The sequence below is a fragment of the Tachypleus tridentatus genome, chromosome 1 (genome assembly GCF_004210375.1).
Source record: "Tachypleus tridentatus isolate NWPU-2018 chromosome 1, ASM421037v1, whole genome shotgun sequence".
NCBI classification, from domain to species: domain Eukaryota; kingdom Metazoa; phylum Arthropoda; class Merostomata; order Xiphosura; family Limulidae; genus Tachypleus; species Tachypleus tridentatus.
Genome location: NC_134825.1, coordinates 94,922,713 through 94,940,326, shown reverse-complemented (window position 1 = coordinate 94,940,326; position 17,614 = coordinate 94,922,713). Strand labels below are relative to the sequence as shown.

At 33.0% G+C, this 17,614-nt stretch overlaps 1 long non-coding RNA gene across 2 annotated transcripts in view; it reads left to right on the top strand.

Moving 5' to 3' along the window:
• LOC143255952 (uncharacterized) overlaps positions 1 to 15,421 on the top strand; it is a 41,635-nt gene extending 26,214 nt beyond the window's left edge. The window contains exon 4 of one of the 2 annotated variants that reach the window (XR_013030939.1): positions 13,942 to 15,421. This is a non-coding gene — a long non-coding RNA (uncharacterized LOC143255952). The remainder of the gene's footprint in view (positions 1 to 13,941) is intronic. The other variant, XR_013030938.1, reaches the window with a different exon arrangement.
• Positions 15,422 to 17,614: the final 2,193 nt, after the last annotated feature.

Sequence of the window (17,614 nt, the reverse complement as noted above, 5' to 3'; positions counted from 1 at the left end):
GTTTTCAAACGGTAACTACTTAATTTAGTTGAACAACTTCCATAAATATAAATAATACTTTTTCTTCTCAACTTCAAAGAGTTGTATTATCTAAATAAAATGGTAAGTTTATTTAGCACTTTCTAGTAACACTTTCTAATTGTTTTATTCTGCTCTATTGCTCTGTATACCTTCAGGGTTGTTAGTGCAAAACTTCGTTTTATTGACTTGCCTATTTTCTGTTCTTAGCATTATTAATGCTTTAAAATTCACTTGAATGTTTTTTCATAATATTCTTACGCTATGGAACGCCAACTTTCCTTATATCGTCAACTGCCTTTATTATTGTAGTTGTACGTAGCTTCATTTTATTATCCCAAATTGTCGGACTTCCTATATATTTTACAATCGCAGCTGTAATCTATAGTAATAAAGATTTTAATAACTTAAAGACGAAACTTTAAAAAGTATTATCTTTGTTCGTAAAAAAATATTCGGTATCGAAAACTTTGTAATAAAGCTTAAAACTGAAAACACCGTTCTTGAAATATAGCTTAACTGTTTGGTGAATTATCTAACTTAATAGATGCAACCGCATCCTTATTTCAGTCAAAGTTATTGCTGGTTAAATAACTATATACAGGTTGACTGTGTTAGTCTGGTGAAGGTTTACCACGGACATTTTTACCTATGTCTTTCAGTGAACGTTCTGAAAATAAATTTGTATTCAATCATTCAATATCATCGAAAATGGATAAAACCTACGATACCATTTTAAGGGAAAAAATAATTCGGGTTATGGTACTGTTGTAAAAGATACTTGTGACTTCTCTTATGTAACGTACAAGCAAGAATGTAATCCAAATGAACCATTATCACCTCAGTTAAATACCGGAGAGTTTCGAGTATGTAAATTGTAAACAGTTTTTTAGCTAGTTTGGAAAGATGCCGAAACACATACTCCTAGAAAAACAAGAAATAACGAAGCATATGATGTCATTGGTGACGATGCCGACATCTCTACATGGCGATGGTCTTTTTATCGCTAGAGGGCGAGCGACAAATCTCTGAACAAAACATGACTGCTGTTTAAAATTAAGCGGCAATAAAATTGACGATGTGCGACAGGCATCCGTGGCCTTAGAGAACACAAAAGCATCGGTTTTAAACGGCCCGTGGCGGCTGCCTGGATAACCGTCAATTGGAACCCACCGACCAGTCTTAATGGCGCTCAAGGTAATGTCTGAGCTAATGAAAGAGAGACATCAAAGTTACCGTAATGGCCTATAATTGGTCTGTGATCTGGTTCCCAATGGGTTTTCCAGCTTACTGATACTATCCATCCTCCATTGCTAGCCCATTCGGCATGCAGGTTCAAGTCAAGGCTGTATTGGTACAGCAACCTTGCTCTCTTTTGGGTTTTGTTTTATGTGTACAGGTGCGCCGAGTCGAAATTGGGTAAGCTGCAACACGGATTTGTTTTGCGGACAAGAAATGTTTAGAGCGCCACTACCTATTCTTGGTACCTTCTGGTATACAAAGTTCAAAAACCCTTTTGGTAAAGAGAGGAACTTGCACACCGATATGCAGGATTTTTTAGCACTTTTACAAAGACTTTTCTTAACATTAGTAATCTTATTCACTAGTCAAGCCTATACAGTTATAACACTATTAATCTTATTTACTACACAGGTTATATATACAATTACAATACTATCCTTCTTATTTACTACACAGGTTTTATATACAATTATAACACTAATAATCTTAGTTACAACTCAGGCTTTGTATATAGTTATAACACTAATAATCTTATATACTACTAAGATTTTATATACAGTTATAACACTTCTTACTGACTGTGTATATACAGTTATAACAATACTGATACAGTTATTACTCAGGTTTTTTATATACAGCTTTTTATTTCAAGCATGTTAAAGCGTTAGACTCGTAATCCGAAGGTCGCAAGTTCGAATCCCGGTCGCACCAAACATGCTCTCCCTTTCAGTCGTGGGGGCGTTATAATGTGACGGTCAATCCCACTATTCATTGGTAAAAGAGTAGCCCAAGAGTTGGCGGTGGGTAATGATGACTAGCTGCCTTCCCTCTAGTCTTACACTGCTAAATTAGGGACGGCTAGCACAGATAGTCCTCGTGTAGTTTTGCGCGAAATTCAAAAAAAAAATCAAAGGTAATTTGTTTTCGTAAAATATATTTATGTTAATTCAAGTGTACATAAGATGCAAATATGTGAATTTTTACTGTGTTTCAAAAAATGCTGCATATTATCTACAACAAAAAAGCATAATTTTCTTAATTGTCTAAATAAAATAAATTAACTTCCGTGCATTGACATATGACAAAACAGAGTAATATTTTACGACATGTATTAATAATATCCTTTCTCTCTCTAACAGTGGGTATTGAATAACAAAGTGGGAAAATATAGCTAGGGAATATAGTAAATGAAATACAACAAAAACATGTATGGAACTTCAAAAAATATATATTTCTTTTTGATTTATGAGCTTTATAAACATTAAAAAATAGTAACAATAAAAATGATTTGAATTTATTTAAATTTCAAACTTTCCGTTCAGTGATTTTAAAAACTTTTATACTAAAACACTTGTTAAGAATAATATAAACGAGATGCACATACTATGATATATTTTACAATGAAATAGCCTTAAACGGTTTAGAAGAATAATTGTAAGGTTTCCTATAATTTTCTATGCTCTTATGAGTATGGCCAGGTGGGTAAGGCACTCTACTCCTAATCAGAGAGTCGCGGGTTCGCATCCCGGTCGCACCAAACATGCTCGCCCTTTCAGCTGTAAGGGCGTTATAATGTTATGGTCAATTCCACTTTTGATTGCTAAATGAGTAGCCCAAGAGTTGGCGATGGGTGATGATAACTACCTGCCTTCCCTCTAGTCTTAAATTACTAAATTAGGGACGCCTAGCGCAGATAGCCCTTTGCGCGAAATTCAAAACAAACAAACAGTTTACTGAAGAAAACGGAATAACAGTTTGACTAGATGCATATGTTTAAAACGAATAAATAGATAAATTGTTATAAGCTACGGAACTTAGCTTCGAAAAATCAAAAGGAGTGTATGAAATCTAAAAATATTTTTTACAAGTCCACAGTATTTTCTTCGGTTGTGGATAATTAAAATAATATATATAAACTGTGATATTTAAATCAAAGTTCATAAAACTTATACTAAAATAACAGAAGAACAGGGAAAATCTCGTGCAGTACTTCATATAAAACTGCATAGGAAGGCTTGTTTGTTTGTTTTTGAATTTCGCGCAAAGCTACACGAGGGCTATCTGCGCTAACCGTCCCTAATTTAGCAGTGTAAGGCTAGATGAAAGGCAGCTAGTCATCACCACCCACCGCCAACTCTTGGGCCACACTTTTACCTACATTAAGAAGACAAATTACCTACCTACTTGTAAAGAGCATGCCGACATTAACGTTTGTCAATCAGTTAAGTAAACCTTACAATCAGTGAGGTAAAGCTTACAAAATTAAAACAGTCTTTCTTCAGGATGGCAGGACGTCGAGATTATCCACCTTTTTTTATTTATCATGGCAGTCGTTTTGGATTTGAAATCTCAAAGGTAAAACCAAAGAGGCAACCCAGGGGCGCTCAAAAACTGTTGTTTCTCTTCAGCCCCACACGCGTTCTTAGATTAAACCCGTTTAAAGGGATAAGGTAAAATCTTGGTTTGTTTTTGACAAAAAACTGAGAAAACAGGAATGCTGAGGAGCAAGACAGCCGGGCTATTTCGTTGAGGATGAATTAAATCTTATTAAAAGGACTCCCAAAGATGGAATTCGCAGTGAAGCAGAGAGAAGTGTTCAGGGTTTAAATATGCGCGCTGATAATATGTAATTATTACTTAGTCCGATAAAAGTGTTGAATGTCCAAAAAAATTATGTTTTGTTATTGTTCCTTTTATCATTTATTTTCAAGATCGTAATAAAACTCTTAAAACAATAGTTTCTAAAGTGACATGTATTGTTATATTTGTTTTGTTTGTGCAATTAATTTCAATATTATATTTTACTTAGAGCCACAAGGGATGGGTGTGGCCTAATAGCCAGCATTTCATGATGCAAGTCAGAAGATCCAAGGTTCAAGTCCGCGACATGTCATTAAATTCGCTTCACATGTAGAGCACTTTAACAGAATGGGTAATTTCGTTTTTCCGTTAAGAGTAGTGTGTAGGAGGCGGTTACTGTTGCTTGGTTGCCTTCCCTCTGGATAAGCATTTCCAAATTAAGGACTGTTTTTCGTGAACCTTCGAGTCTCTGCTCTGACCAATCAGTTGATGTGCAGAGATAGATGTCATTCTGGTTGAAAATACTAAATATATTTACTTGTAACTTTATTTGCAGTCTTTAAGTTATTTGTAATAATCAACAATAAAGAGCGTGTGGCACTTATTGTTGTAACTCAACAAATATAGTTTTTGTATGAGAAACTTGACAGATAGATAAACTAATAAAAAGGAATTTTGTAATAAACTTAAACAAGTTCTTCGTGTTTGTGCTAGATTACTTTCGGCTTGCTAATACAAGATAAAATATACACACGGAAACACACAGTTTTATGTAAGATGGATGTTATATACAGTATGTACAGATAGATAGATATGTGTGTATGAATGCTCGTATGTTTCACGTATATATATTATGATCAATCGATGAGTCTCTCGTATCTTTGATTATAAACTCCACTGATGTAGCGCGAAATCGCACGTGTCTCGTTAAACAAAGTTTACTATCAGTAACTCAAGATATACAAGGCCTTTTGGGAAAAATTAGTTATAACGTCAAACTTCAGTTTTCTCATGGGGCACTAAACCCATCGCAAGCGACGTCCATCGTCCTCTGTTCGTGTAATATAACAGCCAGTATGTAGAGAATAAGGCGAACAACCTGTTCATGGCTGTTTTTAAACTCAAGCGGCCATCCAAAGATTTATGCGCATTAATACCCTGTTCATGTACGGTTACCGGATCCGCCGGAGTTGTATCTTGTCTAACAATGAATTCATGCAAAACAATGCATGAAATCAATATTTTAATATTGTAAATGTCGCCTTTCAGTGTACGACTTAATAAAGCTAAACAATGTCACCTTTCCGTCAGGGTATAACATGAAAAAGCTAAACAACAATAAACAATGAAGTTTGGTTTTGTTCCGAAGAGAAAAACTCTTAGACACACAGACAAATATATTGTAGTTACTAGCCATCTCAATTATATTGTTATGACTTGCTAGCAGGAGTGTTTTTTGTTGTTTTTTAACATACATACAGTTTCAGTTACTTCACTACATACCTAGTCCCGTATGATATATACAAGGAGTTTGTTAGTTTTCGTGCATACAATACTAGATATTATCTCTTGTGATTACCTGGTTTTGATACTTAAAGTACAATAAATATACAGGTATTCAACTCTGTGTGTGTTTGTATATATGTGTGTTTTTATTAATCACAAACTTCGCTTTCAGTCATCAGTTATCTAAGTATATAATTCATACTTACCGACAAGGCGCAAAATTGTCAGTCGTTATCAAAACCATCCATCACTGTCTGTCGGTATCTTGTAAGATCGGAATCCTAACAAACATTTCACGGTGTTAAAGTGTTCGATTTTATGACCTTATCTATATGAACAAACGTAGGTGATACATTTTGTTAGTGAAAGTATCTAAGACCAAACATTGAGCATATATTTGAACATTGCAGTTGCCTACAACTATGTAAAGTTGAATGTTATGATGTCCATGTATAAGTCTTCGGCAATGTGTGTCATCGGATTTAAAGGAAAGCCTGTTTTGTAGGATTTTATCATCAGCACTCGCGTAAATGTACCATTGTTTGGATTTTATCCGTTGAAGAACTAATTAATATCAAATATTAAAGATGTTATTAATTATGCACGGTTAGCTATGTGTTTAGTCTAAGATGAGAGGCAATAATCATAATATCAGACTTAATCAAATGTCTATCATAAATCTACATAAATATAATAGTACTGCCTGTTGTTTTTTCTCAGGATATTGGTATGGAGGCTCATTACGTCCATGCGGGGGTACATACAAATTTTCAGTTTTACTGTTTTTATTGGCATCTTTGCGTTTGTTTACCACTACTTCGCAACAAATTTGACATGAAGGTCTGTCGGGCTCATGTGGAGATAATTACAATCTTAGGGCTCAACATTTTGTGTTTTTCAATTTTTATGGGTGGTTTTTGCTTCTTTGTACAATTACATATAAGGAAAGCAACTTTCTATGTCCTAAGATAATTTTTCACTAGTCGTTAAGATGCATGAGTTCCGTCCAAGGGCAGGGTACTTTAGCTAATATTAAATAAACTAATAAATTCATTGTTTTCACACATGGGTTCTTAGAATGATTGATGTAGTTTTCTCTGGGAACAATAAGGCTAGCTTACTGGTTTACTAGTTCTATTGAATAATAGAAGTTGATTTAAATTAATATTAGTAATAATTAATTATTGTTAAAATTGAATATACAAATTATTGACATACAATTTATAACAATAACAATTTGTTTGATTCATCTTGTTCACGTCATAACAATCGTTGTTCATGAAATTGATGATATATAAAAAATGACTAGGCCACTATTACGTCAGTCATGTCCGAACCCAAATGATGAGCCTTGGTATTAGGTGAAAGGCGTCGTCAATACTGAATATGGCAGACATAGTGTGGTTGATATATTGTAATATTCTTCTGTGCTTTAACTTGTTAATCATCGTGGCCCAATTTATTTTTTGGAAGGTGGCAAATAACAGCTTTCTACGTATATGTAAATTAGATCACATTTCAGTTGATTCTTCCACTTATTTTTTTTTCCTTTTGTCTGTAAAAAAATTGAATAATTTAATGCATAAAGAAATTTGGAATCCAATTTTGACACTCATATTTTTAGTAATTAGCATTTTATTATATGGGCAATTTTTTTCTTCTATTTGTACGTTTTCTTAGAATTTGTTTCTTTTTCTAAATCATAATAATCTCCAACTTGGCAAACATAAACTGGATATCGTACACCTATTTAGGTTTTAAAAATAATGGCATTCTAATGAATATCTCTTGGTTTTGTCATTTTTCTCACTTTAACCTTATTATTTAAAGTATCGTAAACAAATAGGCATAATTTTCAAAATATATGTTTAATTTGTAATGTGTTTATTTTGTTTAACTCATTACATTCTTTTGAAAAATAACAGAACACAGTTTCTATCACTTTCTTTAAACCAACGTTAAAAACTTATCACTAGGTAATACAAGTGTGTCTACTGACTAATGTATTGCTAAAAAGTTGCTATTGTAACTATGAATACCAGTGTATTGTTAACAACTATATAATACAGCTATGATTAGTGTCTACTATACTGTTATGCACTAGTTGCTACACTTATGAGGCTGACAACAGTGCTACTAATGAGAAACTACTGTTACTATGACAACTTGGGTCCCTGTAACTACAAGGGATTTACAAAAAAGTGCCTCCTTGAAAATATTGTTAATTTGTTATATCTTTTATTAGATAACAGACAAAATATGAAACTACATGTTTTTTTATAACGCACTTGAAGAGACCAATTCAATTATGATCTCAAATCCTAATTTTAACATGGCTTTCGTAAATACCTGAACTTTTCTTGATTTTGGTTACATTTTCTCTTAAAAAGTATTATGTACCTGTTGTAGTTTCTTAGATCTTAGAAAATGTAACTAAAATGTTGCTAATCACTAACTACTGTACTTATAACTACTAACTAATGTATTGCTAATCATTAGATACTGTAGTTATGACTACTGACAACTGTATTACTGACTGCTAGCTACTGTACTTATGACTACTGACAAATGCGTTGCTAATCATTAGTTACTGTAGTTATGACTACTGACAACTGTATTACTGACTGCTAGCTACTGTACTTATGACTACTGACAAATGCATTGCTAATCATTAGTTACTATAGTTATGACTACTGACAAATGCGTTGCTAATCATTAGTTACTGTAGTTATGACTACTGACAACTGTATTACTGACTGCTAGCTACTGTACTTATGACTACTGACAAATGCGTTGCTAATCATTAGTTACTGCAGTTATGACTACTGACAACTGTATTACTGACTGCTAGTTACTGTACTTATGACTACTGACAAATGCGTTGCTAATCATTAGTTACTGTAGTTATGGATACTGACTAATGCGTTGCTAATCATTAGTTACTGTAGTTATGGATAGTGACTAATGTGTCGCTCTAATCAGTAGTTATTGTAGTTATGACTATTGACTAATGTGTTGCTAATCGCTAGCAACTGTAGTTGTAACTACTGCCTACAGTGTTCCTAATCGCTAGCTAACTAATGTGTTATCAATCACTAGGTACTGTAGTTATGAATACTGATCACTGTGTTGCTAATCGCTAGATACTGTAGTTATGACTAGTATCTGTTGTATTGCTACTTACTAGCTACTGCAGCTTTTACTACTACAATTAATGTAATTGTGATTACAAGCTTCTGTAGCTATTGATATGTTTACTGAAAACATTGTTACAAGGGTGTAATACATTATATTAAAACAATTTTGGATATTTGCCACATCATTACAACCCATATCGTCAATCGTGATCATGTTCCGAACGTGCAACTTGACAATATTCTAGTAGCGTAGTTTGTGTCTCAAAAGGTTCCGTCGTAACACTATCATGTTTAAAGCACATCACTTCTTCCTTCTTGCTTTCCATAAATCATTTAGTGTACAAGGATAACACTTGCCTGTGCCATTTTCAAATTTCTTATCGCTCAGGAATCCATAGGTGCTGCATTTGGCAACATGATATGCGTGTATTTATATAGAACAGCACGAATATCCATTTTATTCTTCAATTATTTAGGGTAGGTCATGGTGAAATGGCTATTTTGTGTAAGAAACTTGTGTTCACGTAACTTTTACCTTTCTGTTTTTGAATTCTCCCTGATTACAAGATGCCGCGTTTTGTATTTTGTTTGCACGGCTCTGATACAGCGCGTTACATGTGGCTTTCTGGAAGGTACTGTTTCTCCAAGTTTATGTTTTCTTACGTTATAATGCCATTACGAACAAGAGATAACAACCGTTTGAAAATTCTAAAGTCCAAATATAAACATATGTGAATGAATGAATATTTCACATGGGAGAGGAATGTTACATACCCTTTCCAAAGCAATCTATTTTCAGTAGCACCTCATTAACTACAGAATGTCAAACAATGGAGTTCCTTCATATACCACAGCGATTTTATAACAACTGTGATATTCACGTGACTCACTAATATGCATATTTAAGCTTGTTTTTTGTATACCGCATTTAGTTCTTAATTGTATCTTTAATTATTAGCTATAACTACATTTAAGACTATAAATATTTACTCAAACCATGGCTACTAGTTATGTTGTATCTATCTATACCTTCCATGTTTACTGTGGCTATATATATGACGAAATTGAAGTTTTAGCAATTATTATCCCTCTAGTCTTACACTACTAAATTAGGGACGGCTAGCACAGATAGCCCTCGAGTAGCGTTGTGCGAAATTTAAAAAACAAACAAACTCATTTCTCTTTAGTCCGTAATTCACCTTTGAGAATCGGAGATGTCCTTGCTCTTACTCATTGTCTTGTAGTATCAAGGTATTATTACATTTCAGTTTTCATAGCGGCTCAGCCAATAACCCAACACATCAGTTTCGTTATGTAAATAAATTAAGTGTTCTACAAAGATACTGAACGGACGGTTGTAACCAAAAGTCGGCTAGTATAAAATGAATGTATACATTATAGCTAAAGCTACTAGTTTCTATATTTCAACTTATAATTTGTGCTTCTGGAACATGTTTCATGAAAACATCTTAAGAAAGAAATCTTCACAGTAGTTTTCGTATATTACGAACCTTTTTTAAGAGTTTTCTTAACTTTACAATAAATAAATATTCCTCCTAAGATAGACTTAAATATGGTGTAACAGATTTAATATTATTTTAATATCTATGTTTGTTTCGGTTTAATGTATATTTAGAAATGTATATAACTTATATCGTTAATTGTGAATTGCTGAAGTCTCGCCTGTTCTCTAAATTTGTAGAAGATTCTCGAGCGTAGAATTTTCTAGAACCTCACCTTAAAAGCTTATAAATCGATGCACCTCAAGAGACAGTATAGTATTGTTGTTGGTTTGCTACAATTAATATACTATAAATTCCGGAAACTATAATTGTGATAAACACTTATTAATCAGAAGACTACAGTCATTTGACCAGAAACGTTGATAGGTTTCTAACGTTGCAAACCAATAAACTTTAGAGAATTATTATATCTTTGGACTTTACTATTGCTGCAAGAACAATTAGATATTTTAGTCGGATAACAGTCAGTTTGTAAACGGCGTGAGGCTAACCATTAAGCGAAGTGTAACAATATCAACATAGAATTATTTGTTCGTCGTGAACTGTCGATAAAATATTCAGTTCCAAACTGGATAGAAAACTCAGCATTGTTTGTAAGCTTATAAAACGTTTGTATGCAAATCATTATTTGTAACAACTATTATCATAAACTGTATTATTGTTTGTATATTAGAATATATTTGTGTTAAGAAAGGAAATTGTGTGTACCAATATTTTTGAAAAATATCATTAATTTAGTACATATTGGCATTTAAATAACTTTTAGACACAACTTAAAACGCCCCCTAGTGATACAGTGGTATGTCTGCGGACTTAAAATGCTAAAAACTGTGTTTCGATACTTGTGGTGGACAAAGCACAGATAGCCCTTTGTGTAGTTTTATGCTTAACTACAAACAACGACATCAAATTAAAACTTCCAACTATTTGAAATCGTAATACGTAACAATGGCTATCGCGTAAAATTATATTTGATATTTCTTTCTAATTGAATAAATAAGTGAAATAAAATAAACATCTATTATCATCGATTACAAATAACTTTTGAAATTTAATTTCCAAGTGAAAAAGTAAAAATCTGATGATAATTGTTCGAATATTAGATATTAATTATAACAACAACAATGTCTTTTTTTTCTGTTTTTTGAGACATTAAAGAATTTCACTAGCTCTTCTTAGCCTCATCAACCTGCTACTTTCCTTGCTATAAAAGTCAAAAGATTAATTTTATATTTGTATTTTGAATTCATGCCCAAGCTACTATTGACCAGAGGTAAGGCAGCCAATCATCACCACCCTCCCACCTACTTTCCATGTTATGGAATAGACTGTTACTTTTATAACAGATCCACAGCTTAAAATATGGGGCTTATTTTGTGGTAACGTATGAATTTGAGTCGACTCAATAGCTCGGAAGTCCAGATCTCTAATACAGATTCTCATTAATTCCAGATCTTATGGTTGTAACCAGTAGCAGTAATTCAAAAGGTGTTAGTGTGACACTTATGCTGTATTTTTAACCTTCATTTTGCAATGAACGAATGGTCGATTTCTAATAAGACAACATGAAAATAACTTACAATACTAGAAGAAACACTTTTTTATTAGCTGTAAGTTCTGATTGAAAGCTAGAATTCGATGCGTCAGCTAATAAATAAAGTTTTCTTCTGAATATGTCAGCCATTTTCTATATTGCTTTTTTCTAGTTTGTTAAAGCTGTAAGGTGTTCAAAATACAATAATTTTCTTGTATATCACAACCAATCCAGAAAGTCGAGCTCTACTGTCTTCATCTGTTGTTAATTAAGCTCTTTATAGCAGGATAGTTTTTGGTTTTTTTTTCAGTGAAAACTAACGTAGCGTTGTGAAATGCCTCTTGGCGACTGCTGGTAATCAAGTTGTAACATTCGGGGATTTCGAACAACCTTTGATTACAAAGTTTTGTCAACAAATATATCCTTATCGTCCTATGTTGATTATTTCTTTGTGGCAAATAAATAGCGCAGATATCTGTTTTGCAAAGAAAAGAAAAACCTTGCTATTCGCTGTATTAAGAAAACCCTCGCGTTATAATTTGCATGAAACTTTCAACAATATATTTCATAGTATCAGTATAGTATATAACAGCTCTGGTTATATTTCATTCACCTATCCAACTTGATCTGGTGGCTCAGCTACATTTTTGAGAGCTTATAACGCTAAAAATTTTTGTGTTTTTTTTTTGCCTACAGTAGACAGAGCACAGACAGTCAGCCCATTGTGTAGCTTTATGCTTAAATACAAAACAAAAACTAAATGTTATTGAAGGAAAGTTTTTGTTGTTTTTTAGAATAATGTTTGTAATTTCTTCGCCAAATTTATGATGTTTTTTTATTTCTTTAGGAAACCTATGCAAGTATAAAAACACTGTGTGACCTGAATGGCTACAGTTGGAAAGAGTTCAAACTTATTTAATATGATAAGTTTGACCTCTAGATATAGAAAGTTTTCTACTTGAAAGAACACTGAACAAAATTGATTTTAACAATCAAGAAGTTAAAAAAATTAAATTACTCCCATGCACAGCTTATCTACAAACTTACCCACAACTGCTTTATGCAGTGTGCATTCAGTTGAGACAGACCTATATTTTTACAGAGTGGTATTTCAAACATACGTGGTCTCCCGCTGGTACAGCGGTAAGTCTCGGTGTGCTCGGACTTTGATCTGAGAGTTCACGGTTTGCGGCTTATTGCCCAAAAACACACTTCGCACTTCGAGACCGTGAGTGTGCTATAAGAGTAGTAGCCAAATCCTGACGTTTTTTATCAGAAAAGAACAGCTCAAGAGCTAGCAGCATGTACTGTTAACTAGCTGCTTTTTCTAGTACATTAGCTCAAGATTAGGAAGGTTAAGAGCAAACTGCTTAACTCTGTGTAGTTTTACGCAAAATTTCTGAAAAATAAACAAATAAAAATACATATATTTGTCTAAACTCTTCTTTCGTTAATTTTTGCTAAGTTCTTGACTTCTTTACTCTGGAACGCTCTAAACTCTTCGATAAATATAATAATGTTTGAGAAATGTTTGTTTCTTGTGTCCTGAAATAGGTGTTTTCTTATATTCACTCTAAAAGTAAGTTTTAGTTGGAAACAAACACAAAACTTTATACTTTTAGCCGCACATAGTGGCTCATAGAACGGTTTTGAGTTTTTTTGTTCTTTCAAGCACAAACTTTGAGCTCATAGCTCCGTCATCTCGTGATTGATTTGGAATCTAATTACAGTTTTGGATTCAGGAGGTCATTTTCTGTCAACTGATATATCTTATTACGCCAAAGGTCTCATAGATTAATTTACTCTGATCCTTCCTACAAAATCTTCAAATTGAGAGTAAGCTGCTAGAGATCCTGATTAGTGATAAAATCTAATCAGCTATACGTACGCTCCACACTTGATATTGCTGGCTCGCAAAAACTTAGCTAATAAAAATAAAAAAGATATCATAGATTAATCTACCCTATTGAGGATTTCTTCTTGTTTATAAGTGTAAAACAATAAGAGAAATTTGTTTGCTTTTCTATATAAACCAAAATTAGCTCAAAGTCAGATCGATCACGTTTCAGGAATTAGTAAGAGCAATGTGGCGCAAGCGGCAGATTACGGACTACGTGCAGCCCGTGAGCTTGTCATGAAATAACATGCGAAAGCTCAAGTTTATACACTACCGAAACATCATTCACAAACAAAGTTTAACAGAAAAGCCCTTATTTCACTATTGTTTATAGTTAAGAGCAAAGTTATACAATTGTCTATTTGTGCTGTGCGCACCACAAGTATTAAAACCTGCAAACTGTGCCACTGGGGAAAGAGCTGAATCCATTCCAGTAAGTCCTGTGAATAACAAGTTAGAGGCCATCAGTATTTTCGTTATTTTACAGTTTGGTTTTTTCCATAGGTGAGAAGTTATACCACCACTCTGAATGCAAGTATCAAGCAGTTTACTGTGGATATGTGTGTAGATATGTCAACTGACATATATCTACCTCTGGAATTTTCTGCATGATTGTTTTTTAAATGAACAATGCACTGTACCATTGTTGCTTTTTCATCACTAATATAATGTGTGTATATATATATAAATAAAATGGATTTAGTGCAATAAGAAGTAAAAAGTACACTTTTTAAAGCTACATTAATTATTATTAAAAACGAGTTTAATTAAAATGAAAGTGATTTGTTGGTTTCCGTTCAGTATATTATTGTTCGTAGAAAGGGATTTAAATTGATGTTTTTCTGTTACGTTGCTAAACTTGCATAAACGATGCGAAACTTTCCCCCATTCTACACCATCGCTTACTAAATTAAAGCACTTTGGATCATAAATAAAAAGTAGTTCGATGATTGAATGGAAAGAGTTTTTTTATTAAATATGATTTATGTTTCTAATGTTTTTATTTGTTAACACTTTTGGAGTTCAATTTTTTGTTTTGTTTTCAGCTATATGTATTAAAACTCTTGAAGAAAAACAGAAAATTATATATATATATACATATAAGTATAATATCTTCTAAGTACTATGTTTTTGAATACATGTGAGCGCTATGGCATGTGGGTAAAAGAATGAATGATATATAAAACAAATAATTTTATGTAAATGAAAAATAAAGATATAATTTTGTTAATTCAAAATTTGTAATCTGAAAATTAATATAACTGTAACTGATATAAAGATTTAAGCTACCAAATGACAGAAAGTCATTAACATCTAAATAAATATACTTATTAAAGTGGTGCTTATTTTACTATTAGAAAAATGTTTTACTCCTAAAACTAGGGCAAAACATCTCTGCTGAGAAATATTCTGTTGACACAAATGCAACGATGATTATTTTAAGAAAACCAATTTTTACATCGCAAGAAATAAAAAAGCAACCAAAACTGATCAGAACGAACCAGTAATAATGCTTGCGCTGAAACTCAATTAACCTTAGGTTGACCTATACTTTTATTACGGCCATCTATGCGAACCACGGCGTCATTCCTACCACTACAAAATGAGGATAGGTTCTATGTATCTATAGCCTCAGCTTGTGCTGATAATTTCCGTCCTATAGTCATCAGTTGGCCGCCGTTACTATGTGCAACCCCTCATCTCTGTCTGCAACTTAATCAGCTCAAGTGCTCTGCTATATTGGTTGATGGGACTATTAGGTGGTTTCCTTAAACAAAGCTTGTCTTATCAATTTTTCTCACAAATTGCAGGGTCTAACGGGTACGCTCTCTGACCTGTTTACTGGTATTCGTAATCACCATTTGTGTGCTAAATCCAAGACCAAATTTAGGAGGAAAAAAAACATATTAAGAAAATTTATTTAGTTTAAAAATACCTTATTTTAGAACATAAATTACAAATTTTCTTACTGTAGTTGTTCTTTTTATTTGCATAAGATTCTTAAATTTAACTATGTTATAAGCGTAAAAAGCTGTAAAACCTTTTTAACATAACATGTATACAATTTCTTTATCAAAATTCAATAATAAAAATAAAATTGTTTTCCCATCGGATTTAACTTTTTTTGTACAAAAGCAATTTTAACTTGATTTTTATAACAGTTTTAGTAGCACTGCTAAGAACTGATCCCTCAAAAAAATCTGTAAACTAATATAACGGTAAAAATCTGGTTTCAATATTTGTGCCACGCACAGCACAGCACGGACAGCCCATTGTGTAGCTTCACTATTTAATAACAAACAAAAATACATCAGTAAGCACTAAAATTCTATTTGAAAATGTTGTTTAGTGTAGGACTTTTTTAGCTTGTTTTCACTCGGAAATTACCTGAAGCAAAACAATTATATACTTACATATTGGTAGGGATAAGATTAATTACTAACAAGCTGTAAGGAATTAGATCTGAAAATAAACCACTGAAAAATTATTTATACACACTTAACTTTGTGGTCATAATTTAACTTCTTTTTTTTTCTTCAACATGTACATTTATTTTAAGTTTAAAATCGAAAAGATATTGTATTCAAGATCGTATTTTGACGATTTTTTGATACATGTTTTGACGATGAACCACAACTGGTGTAACAAAATGCTGTTTTTCAACTACGTAGTAGCTTTATGTATATTACATTAGATTTTATTTTAATGGAATGGTGCAATTAACAGCGAAAAAGTAAATCTTGAAAATAGCACCATAAAGAGTAAATTCTTGAAGTACTATTTTTATTCAAATATCGCGTTCGTAACCACGTTTACACGTAGATATGTCTCTTCATGAAAGTAACGAAAAGGTCTTCACACCTGGAAGTTGAAAGTTCCAAAAATGTGTTTAATGTTTATCTCTGTCATGAAGTAATACCTTAGAAGAATTACCATACAGGATATCATATGTATTATTTAACAATGAATATGAAGAATGAACTATCTTTTAAACAAAACAACATTGAACAGATAACAACGATCATCATTGATGAGGTCAGTCAGTATCAGCGAGCATTTCCTCAGATGTCTGCCGCTGAAAGGTAAAAGTACTGGTAGTATGACTGAAATTATTCTGAGGAGACTTGAGGAAACGACATTGTTTTTTGATTTACTTCAGATGCCAAAGGAGTCAACAGGATGGAAATTAACAATAATATTCAAAAGAATTAGAGACTTAAGTTGAAGAACTTTCTTGTAGCGTAAATTCATATTCATTACGAACGACGCAGCCAATTTGAAGGTAATTGTGAAACCACTTAGTGAGAAGCGAAGAGAAAGCAGAAATAATTTTGGTTAAGCGCTCGGATACCATGTGTAAGAGGGATACAAAATTCTTTGCTTCACCATAGTAGAAGATAACATCCTCATAAAATCCAGTGAGACGAAGTCGCATTTCAAATAAAAACTATCGTTTTCAAAATTCTTTCTATGTTTCAAAATTTTGGGTAGACTTGTCGCTCAAGTCATCGTATGAGACCAAAAGTCAGTCTCGCCAGCAAGCAGCTGTAAGACATTAACCTTAACGTGTCTTGAGCTATTATTACACAACTACAAAAAAGTATTCTTTATTAGTACTTTACAAAAACGTTGGTCGACATAAGAGAGATTGCAGAAGAAACGCAAACTATTTTAACATTTTTCTCAAGAAGAACAGATTCGCTTACGAAAAAAACAGTTTTCACATGAAAGTTATGATGAAGTTATCTTTAATTCACAGCGGACTTGCTAGGTCAGTTTGTTAGACATTCGACAAGTCCATTAAGTTCTTGGAAGAGGAGTTTCAACTATATACCAAAGCACTATGTGCATTGTTCAGTTTCCTGATATTGCTTGCTGAAAATTAACTTAAATGATCTGGTGAAACACAACGCGGATCCCCATATTGGCCTGTCAGGTAGTAAGCTACCAACAGATATTAGTGGAACGAAAGTGTGCCACAAGTTCCAGGCTCGCTCATGGAGAGTAACTAAAGTTTTTCGGTGCAAGAACAGCTTAGCTTCGTCGTTTCTCAACCGTTTGTCACATTTAGAAGTTTGCTGTCTCTGGCCATTATTGATGGAGAAATGACGTTTTCCAAAATCACACTTAGTAATATCTGAGTGAGATCAACCATACATAAAGAGGGTTGGTAGAC